The sequence below is a fragment of the Callionymus lyra genome, unplaced genomic scaffold (assembly GCF_982586985.1).
Source record: "Callionymus lyra unplaced genomic scaffold, fCalLyr1.hap1.1 HAP1_SCAFFOLD_224, whole genome shotgun sequence".
In the NCBI taxonomy this organism is placed as follows: domain Eukaryota; kingdom Metazoa; phylum Chordata; class Actinopteri; order Syngnathiformes; family Callionymidae; genus Callionymus; species Callionymus lyra.
This window is the reverse complement of record NW_028258661.1, coordinates 12,501-21,147: the sequence shown is the minus strand read 5'-3', so window position 1 is coordinate 21,147 and position 8,647 is coordinate 12,501. Positions and strand designations below refer to the sequence as shown.

Here is an 8,647-nt window from a genome sequence, read left to right as displayed (position 1 = left end):
GCCTGGGGAGCCTCCTCCTGCACCAGGGGGCCTGGGGAGCCTCCTCCTGCGGGGATGGGGAACCAGGGGGCCTGGGGAGCCTCCTCCTGCGGTGATGGGGAACCATGGGGCCTGGGGAGCCTCCTCCTGCGGGGATGGGGAACCAGGGGGCCTGGGGAGCCTCCTCCTGCGGGGATGGGGAACCAGGGGCCTGGGGAGCCTCCTCCTGCGGTGATGGGGAACCATGGGGCCTGGGGAGCCTCCTCCTGCGGGGATGGGGAACCAGGGGGCCTGGGGAGCCTCCTCCTGCGGGGATGGGGAACCAGGGGCCTGGGGAGCCTCCTCCTGCACCAGGGGGCCTGGGGAGCCTCCTCCTGCGGGGATGGGGAACCAGGGGGCCTGGGGAGCCTCCTCCTGCGGGGATGGGGAACCAGGGGCCTGGGGAACATTTTCAACACTTTGGGGCATTTCACAAGCGCTTCCCTCGCTTACGGCCACACCACCCTGAATGAGCCCGATCTCGTCTGATCTCGGAAGCCAAGCAGGGTCGGGCCCAGTTAGTACTTGGATGGGAGACCGCCTGGGAATACTGGGTGCTGTAAGCATTTTTTTTTGCCATTATTTGTGGGTAGAAAAGTGAGAAAAGTGACCTAAAATAGAACCGGGACTAGGCGGCAGTTCCCCCCACCAGGCGGCGGCATTTGGGGCATTATTTGTGGGTAAGAAAGTGAGAAAAGTGACCTAAAATAGAACCGGGACTAGGCGGCCGTTCCCCCCACCAGGCGGCGGCATTTGGGGCATTATTTGTGGGTCAGAAAGTGAGAAAAGTGACCTAAAATAGAACCGGGACTAGGCGGCAGTTCCCCCCACCAGGCGGCGGCATTTGGGGCATTATTTGTGGGTAAGAAAGTGAGAAAAGTGACCTAAAATAGAACCGGGACTAGGCGGCAGTTCCCCCCACCAGGCGGCGGCATTTGGGGCATTATTTGTGGGTAAGAAAGTGACAAAAGTGACCTAAAATAGAACCGGGACTAGGCGGCAGTTCCCCCCACCAGGCGGCGGCATTTGGGGCATTATTTGTGGGTCAGAAAGTGAGAAAAGTGACCTAAAATAGAACCGGGACTAGGCGGCAGTTCCCCCCACCAGGCGGCGGCATTTGGGGCATTATTTGTGGGTCAGAAAGTGAGAAAAGTGACCTAAAATAGAACCGGGACTAGGCGGCAGTTCCCCCCACCAGGCGGCGGCATTTGGGGCATTATTTGTGGGTCAGAAAGTGAGAAAAGTGACCTAAAATAGAACCGGGACTAGGCGGCAGTTCCCCCCACCAGGCGGCGGCATTTGGGGCATTATTTGTGGGTAAGAAAGTGAGAAAAGTGACCTAAAATAGAACCGGGACTAGGCGGCAGTTCCCCCCACCAGGCGGCGGCATTTGGGGCATTATTTGTGGGTAAGAAAGTGAGAAAAGTGACCTAAAATAGAACCGGGACTAGGCGGCAGTTCCCCCCACCAGGCGGCGGCATTTGGGGCATTATTTGTGGGTCAGAAAGTGAGAAAAGTGACCTAAAATAGAACCGGGACTAGGCGGCAGTTCCCCCCACCAGGCGGCGGCATTTGGGGCATTATTTGTGGGTCAGAAAGTGAGAAAAGTGACCTAAAATAGAACCGGGACTAGGCGGCAGTTCCCCCCACCAGGCGGCGGCATTTGGGGCATTATTTGTGGGTAAGAAAGTGAGAAAAGTGACCTAAAATAGAACCGGGACTAGGCGGCAGTTCCCCCCACCAGGCGGCGGCATTTGGGGCATTATTTGTGGGTCAGAAAGTGAGAAAAGTGACCTAAAATAGAACCGGGACTAGGCGGCAGTTCCCCCCACCAGGCGGCGGCATTTGGGGCATTATTTGTGGGTCAGAAAGTGAGAAAAGTGACCTAAAATAGAACCGGGACTAGGCGGCAGTTCCCCCCACCAGGCGGCGGCATTTGGGGCATTATTTGTGGGTCAGAAAGTGAGAAAAGTGACCTAAAATAGAACCGGGACTAGGCGGCAGTTCCCCCACCAGGTGGCGGCATTTGGGGACCCGTAGTGTGGGCAGAAAACTCACCAAAGTGACTTAAAATAGAACCGGTGCAGGCGGCATGTTCCCCCACCAGATGGCGGCATTTGGGGACCCGTAGTGTGGGCAGAAAACTCACCAAAGTGACTTAAAATAGAACCGGTGCAGGCGGCATGTTCCCCCACCAGATGGCGGCATTTGGGGACCCGTAGTGTGGGTAGAAAACTCACCAAAGTGACTTAAAATAGAACCGGTGCAGGCGGCATGTTCCCCCACCAGATGGCGGCATTTGGGGACCCGTAGTGTGGGTAGAAAACTCACCAAAGTGACTTAAAATAGAACCGGTGCAGGCGGCATGTTCCCCCACCAGATGGCGGCATTTGGGGAGCCGTAGTGTGGGCAGAAAACTCACCAAAGTGACTTAAAATAGAACCGGTGCAGGCGGCATGTTCCCCCACCAGATGGCGGCATTTGGGGACCCGTAGTGTGGGCAGAAAACTCACCAAAGTGACTTAAAATAGAACCGGTGCAGGCGGCATGTTCCCCCAGCAGATGGCGGCATTTGGGGACCCGTAGTGTGGGCAGAAAACTCACCAAAGTGACTTAAAATAGAACCGGTGCAGGCGGCATGTTCCCCCACCAGATGGCGGCATTTGGGGACCCGTAGTGTGGGCAGAAAACTCACCAAAGTGACTTAAAATAGAACCGGTGCAGGCGGCATGTTCCCCCACCAGATGGCGGCATTTGGGGACCTGCAGTGTGGGTAGAAAACTCACCAAAGTGTCCTAAAATAGAACCGGGACCAGGGGGCCTCTTCCCCCACCAGGTGGCGGGCTTGGGGGGCTTGGTTTCCGGGTAGAAAACTCACCAAAGTGTCCTAAAATAGAACCAGGACCAGGGGGCATGTTCCCCCACCAGGCGGCGGGCTTGGGGGGCTTGGTTTGCGGGTAGAAAACTCACCAAAGTGTCCTAAAATAGAACCAGGACCAGGGGGCATGTTCCCCCACCAGGCGGCGGGCTTGGGGGGCTTGGTTTGCGGGTAGAAAACTCACCAAAGTGTCCTAAAATAGAACCGGGACCAGGGGGCCTCTTCCCCCACCAGGCGGCGGGCTTGGGGGGCTTGGTTTGCGGGTAGAAAACTCACCAAAGTGACCTAAAATAGAACCGGGCTAGGCGGCATGTTCCCCCACCAGGCGGCGGGCTTGGGGGGCTTGGTTTGCGGGTAGAAAACTCACCAAAGTGTCCTAAAATAGAACCGGGACCAGGGGGCATGTTCCCCCACCAGGCGGCGGGCTTGGGGGGCTTGGTTTGCGGGTAGAAAACTCACCAAAGTGTCCTAAAATAGAACCGGGACCAGGGGGCATCTTCCCCCACCAGGCGGCGGGCTTGGGGGGCTTGGTTTGCGGGTAGAAAACTCACCAAAGTGTCCTAAAATAGAACCGGGACCAGGGGGCCTCTTCCCCCACCAGGCGGCGGGCTTGGGGGGCTTGGTTTGCGGGTAGAAAACTCACCAAAGTGACCTAAAATAGAACCGGGCCAGGCGGCATGCTCCCCCACCAGGCGGCGGGCTTGGGGGGCTTGGTTTGCGGGTAGAAAACTCACCAAAGTATCGGCAAAATAGAACCAGGGAAGGGGGGGATGTCGGTCACAAGGTGCCCGAGTCAGAGAACCAGGAAAACGGACATAAATCCAGAAAACCTCGGTGTCTGACTGCTCCTCAAAAAGTGGTCTTTTTGATGTCACGAGCGCAACCACCTAGAGGTTAATGGGGAGGGATGGTGTGAGCGCAAACGAATTTTTCCTAAGTGTGACTGCTCCTCAAAAAGTGGTCTTTTTGATGTCACGAGCGCAACCACCTAGAGGTTAATGGGGAGGGATGGTGTGAGCGCAAACGGATTTTTCCTAAGTGTGACTGCTCCTCAAAAAGTGGTCTTTTTGATGTCACGAGCGCAACCACCTAGAGGTTAATGGGGAGGGATGGTGTGAGCGCAAACGAATTTTTCCTAAGTGTGACTGCTCCTCAAAAAGTGGTCTTTTTGATGTCACGAGCGCAACCACCTAGAGGTTAATAGGGAGCGAGTACAACAGGGGAGGGAGTGAATGGGCTCGGACTGTGGCCGAGCCTGGTGCCTCAAAATCGGACAAGGTTGGACTGGAAGCCCGCTGAGAACTCTGGTTCTTTTGCCAGACGAAACGAATTTTTTCCGAGTGTGACTGCTCTGCAAAAAGTGGTCTTTTTGATGTCACGAGCGCAACCACCTAGAGGTTAATGGGGAGGGAGTGGAAAAAACGACAAAGTGTTGAGCTCCGGACCGGGATGGCGGGTGACTCGAGCGGTCGTGCCCGACTTTGAGACACTTTGTCGCGGTCATGCGAGCGACCTCCACTGCTCCCCGGAGGTGCCCCGGACCGGGTTGGCGGGTGACTCGAGCGGTCGTGCCCGACTTTGAGACACTTTGTCGCGGTCATGCGGGCGTCCTCCGCCGGTCCCCGGAGGTGCCCCGGACCGGGTTGGCGGGTGACTCGAGCGGTCATGCCCGACTTTGAGACACTTTGTCGCGGTCATGCGGGCGTCCTCCGCCGGTCCCTGGAGGTGCCCCGGACCGGGTTGGCGGGTGACTCGAGCGGTCGTGCCCGACTTTGAGACACTTTGTCGCGGTCATGCGGGCGTCCTCCGCCGGTCCCTGGAGGTGCCCCGGACCGGGTTGGCGGGTGACTCGAGCGGTCGTGCCCGACTTTGAGACACTTTGTCGCGGTCATGCGGGCGTCCTCCGCCGGTCCCCGGAGGTGCCCCGGACCGGGTTGGCGGGTGACTCGAGCGGTCATGCCCGACTTTGAGACACTTTGTCGCGGTCATGCGGGCCTCCTCCGCCGGTCCCTGGAGGTGCCCCGGACCGGGTTGGCGGGTGACTCGAACGGTCATGCCCGACTTTGAGACACTTTGTCGCGGTCATGCGGGCGTCCTCCGCCGGTCCCTGGAGGTGCCCCGGACCGGGTTGGCGGGTGACTCGAGCGGTCGTGCCCGACTTTGAGACACTTTGTCGCGGTCATGCGGGCATCCTCCGCCGGTCCCTGGAGGTGCCCCGGACCGGGTTGGCGGGTGACTCGAGCGGTCGTGCCCGACTTTGAGACACTTTGTCGCGGTCATGCGAGCGACCTCCGCCGGTCCCCGGAGGTGCCCCGGACCGGGTTGGCGGGTGACTCGAACGGTCGTGCCCGACTTTGAGACACTTTGTCGCGGTCATGCGGGCGTCCTCCGCCGGTCCCTGGAGGTGCCCCGGACCGGGTTGGCGGGTGACTCGAGCGGTCGTGCCCGACTTTGAGACACTTTGTCGCGGGCATGCGGGCGTCCTCCGCCGGTCCCTGGAGGTGCCCCGGACCGGGTTGGCGGGTGACTCGAGCGGTCATGCCCGACTTTGAGACACTTTGTCGCGGTCATGCGGGCGTCCTCCGCCGGTCCCTGGAGGTGCCCCGGACCGGGTTGGCGGGTGACTCGAGCGGTCATGCCCGACTTTGAGACACTTTGTCGCGGTCATGCGGGCGTCCTCCGCCGGTCCCTGGAGGTGCCCCGGACCGGGTTGGCGGGTGACTCGAGCGGTCGTGCCCGACTTTGAGACACTTTGTCGCGGTCATGCGGGCGTCCTCCGCCGGTCCCTGGAGGTGCCCCGGACCGGGTTGGCGGGTGACTCGAGCGGTCGTGCCCGACTTTGAGACACTTTGTCGCGGTCATGCGGGCGTCCTCCGCCGGTCCCTGGAGGTGCCCCGGACCGGGTTGGCGGGTGACTCAAGCGGTCATGCCCGACTTTGAGACACTTTGCCGCGGTCATGCGGGCGACCTCCGCCGGTCCCTGGAGGTGCCCCGGACCGGGTTGGCGGGTGACTCGAGCGGTCGTGCCCGACTTTGAGACACTTTGCCGCGGTCATGCGGGCGACCTCCGCCGGTCCCTGGATGGCGGGCTCCAGTGAGGTCGGCGGGGGAAGGCTCGGGCTGAGGCCGACTTCGGTGCCTCAAAGTCGGACAAGGTTGGATTGGAAGTCCGCTGTGTTGAGGACCAGTGGCATTCGGCGGTGGAACGCTCAGAACTTGGCCGACATCGGTGCCTCAACGTCGGACAAGGTTGGAGTGGATGACCGCTGAAAACTCTGGTTCTTTTGCCAGACGAAAGAAATTTTTCCCGAGTGTGACTGCTCTGAAAAAAGTGGTCTTTTTGATGTCACGAGCGCAACCACCTAGAGGTTAATAGGGAGGCACCATAACAGGAGAGGGAGTGAAAAGGCTCGGAGGGTGGCCGAGCCTGGTGCCTCAAAATCGGACAAGGTTGGAGTGGATGACCGCTGAAAACTCTGGTTCTTTTGCCAGACGAAAGAAATTTTTCCCGAGTGTGACTGCTCTGCAAAAAGTGGTCTTTTTGATGTCACGAGCGCAACCACCTAGAGGTTAATAGGGAGGCACCATAACAGGAGAGGGAGTGAAAAGGCTCGGAGGGTGGCCGAGCCTGGTGCCTCAAAATCGGACAAGGTTGGAGTGGATGACCGCTGAAAACTCTGGTTCTTTTGCCAGACGAAATAAATTTTTCCCGAGTGTGACTGCTCTGCAAAAAGTGGTCTTTTTGATGTCACGAGCGCAACCACCTAGAGGTTAATAGGGAGGCACCATAACAGGAGAGGGAGTGAAAAGGCTCGGACGGTGGCCGAGCCTGGTGCCTCAAAATCGGACAAGGTTGGAGTGGATGACCGCTGAAAACTCTGGTTCTTTTGCCAGACGAAAGAAATTTTTTCCGAGTGTGACTGCTCTGCAAAAAGTGGTCTTTTTGATGTCACGAGCGCAACCACCTAGAGGTTAATAGGGAGGCACCATAACAGGAGAGGGAGTGAAAAGGCTCGGAGGGTGGCCGAGCCTGGTGCCTCAAAATCGGACAAGGTTGGAGTGGATGACCGCTGAAAACTCTGGTTCTTTTGCCTGACGAAAGAAATTTTTTTCCGAGTGTGACTGCTCTGCAAAAAGTGGTCTTTTTGATGTCACGAGCGCAACCACCTAGAGGTTAATAGGGAGGCACCATAACAGGAGAGGGAGTGAAAAGCCTCGGAGGGTGGCCGAGCCTGGTGCCTCAAAGTCGGACAAGGTTGGAGTGGATGGCCGCTGAAAACTCTGGTTCTTTTGCCTGACGAAAGAAATTTTTTCCGAGTGTGACTGCTCCTCAAAAAGTGGTCTTTTTGATGTCACGAGCGCAACCACCTAGAGGTTAATAGGGAGGCACCATAACAGGAGAGGGAGTGAAAAGGCTCGGAGGGTGGCCGAGCCTGGTGCCTCAAAATCGGACAAGGTTGGAGTGGATGACCGCTGAACACTCTGGTTCTTTTGCCAGACGAAAGAAATTTTTTCCGAGTGTGACTGCTCTGCAAAAAGTGGTCTTTTTGATGTCACGAGCGCAACCACCTAGAGGTTAATAGGGAGGCACCATAACAGGAGAGGGAGTGAAAAGGCTCGGAGGGTGGCCGAGCCTGGTGCCTCAAAATCGGACAAGGTTGGAGTGGATGGCCGCTGAAAACTCTGGTTCTTTTGCCTGACGAAAGAAATTTTTTCCGAGTGTGACTGCTCTGCAAAAAGTGGTCTTTTTGATGTCACGAGCGCAACCACCTAGAGGTTAATAGGGAGGCACCATAACAGGAGAGGGAAGGAAAAGGCTCGGAGGGTGGCCGAGCCTGGTGCCTCAAAATCGGACAAGGTTGGAGTGGATGACCGCTGAAAACTCTGGTTCTTTTGCCTGACGAAAGAAATTTTTTCCGAGTGTGACTGCTCTGCAAAAAGTGGTCTTTTTGATGTCACGAGCGCAACCACCTAGAGGTTAATAGGGAGGCACCATAACAGGAGAGGGAGTGAAAAGGCTCGGAGGGTGGCCGAGCCTGGTGCCTCAAAGTCGGACAAGGTTGGAGTGGATGGCCGCGGAGAACTCTGGTTCTTTTGCCTGACGAAAGAAATTTTTTCCGAGTGTGACTGCTCCTCAAAAAGTGGTCTTTTTGATGTCACGAGCGCAACCACCTAGAGGTTAATAGGGAGGCACCATAACAGGAGAGGGAAGGAAAAGGCTCGGAGGGTGGCCGAGCCTGGTGCCTCAAAGTCGGACAAGGTTGGAGTGGATGGCCGCGGAGAACTCTGGTTCTTTTGCCTGACGAAAGAAATTTTTTCCGAGTGTGACTGCTCTGCAAAAAGTGGTCTTTTTGATGTCACGAGCGCAACCACCTAGAGGTTAATAGGGAGGCACCATAACAGGAGAGGGAAGGAAAAGGCTCGGAGGGTGGCCGAGCCTGGTGCCTCAAAGTCGGACAAGGTTGGAGTGGATGGCCGCGGAGAACTCTGGTTCTTTTGCCTGACGAAAGAAATTTTTTCCGAGTGTGACTGCTCCTCAAAAAGTGGTCTTTTTGATGTCACGAGCGCAACCACCTAGAGGTTAATAGGGAGGCACCATAACAGGAGAGGGAAGGAAAAGGCTCGGAGGGTGGCCGAGCCTGGTGCCTCAAAGTCGGACAAGGTTGGAGTGGATGGCCGCGGAGAACTCTGGTTCTTTTGCCTGACGAAAGAAATTTTTTCCGAGTGTGACTGCTCTTCAAAAAGTGGTCT

At 57.3% G+C, this 8,647-nt stretch overlaps 1 non-coding gene across 1 annotated transcript; it reads left to right on the top strand.

Annotated features, from left to right (window-relative positions):
* The first annotated feature begins 465 nt into the window (after nt 1-465).
* On the top strand, nt 466-584 carry LOC148058000 (5S ribosomal RNA). Its single transcript, XR_015710255.1, has one exon. It is a non-coding gene; the product is annotated as a 5S ribosomal RNA (ribosomal RNA).
* The last annotated feature ends 8,063 nt before the right edge of the window (nt 585-8,647 follow it).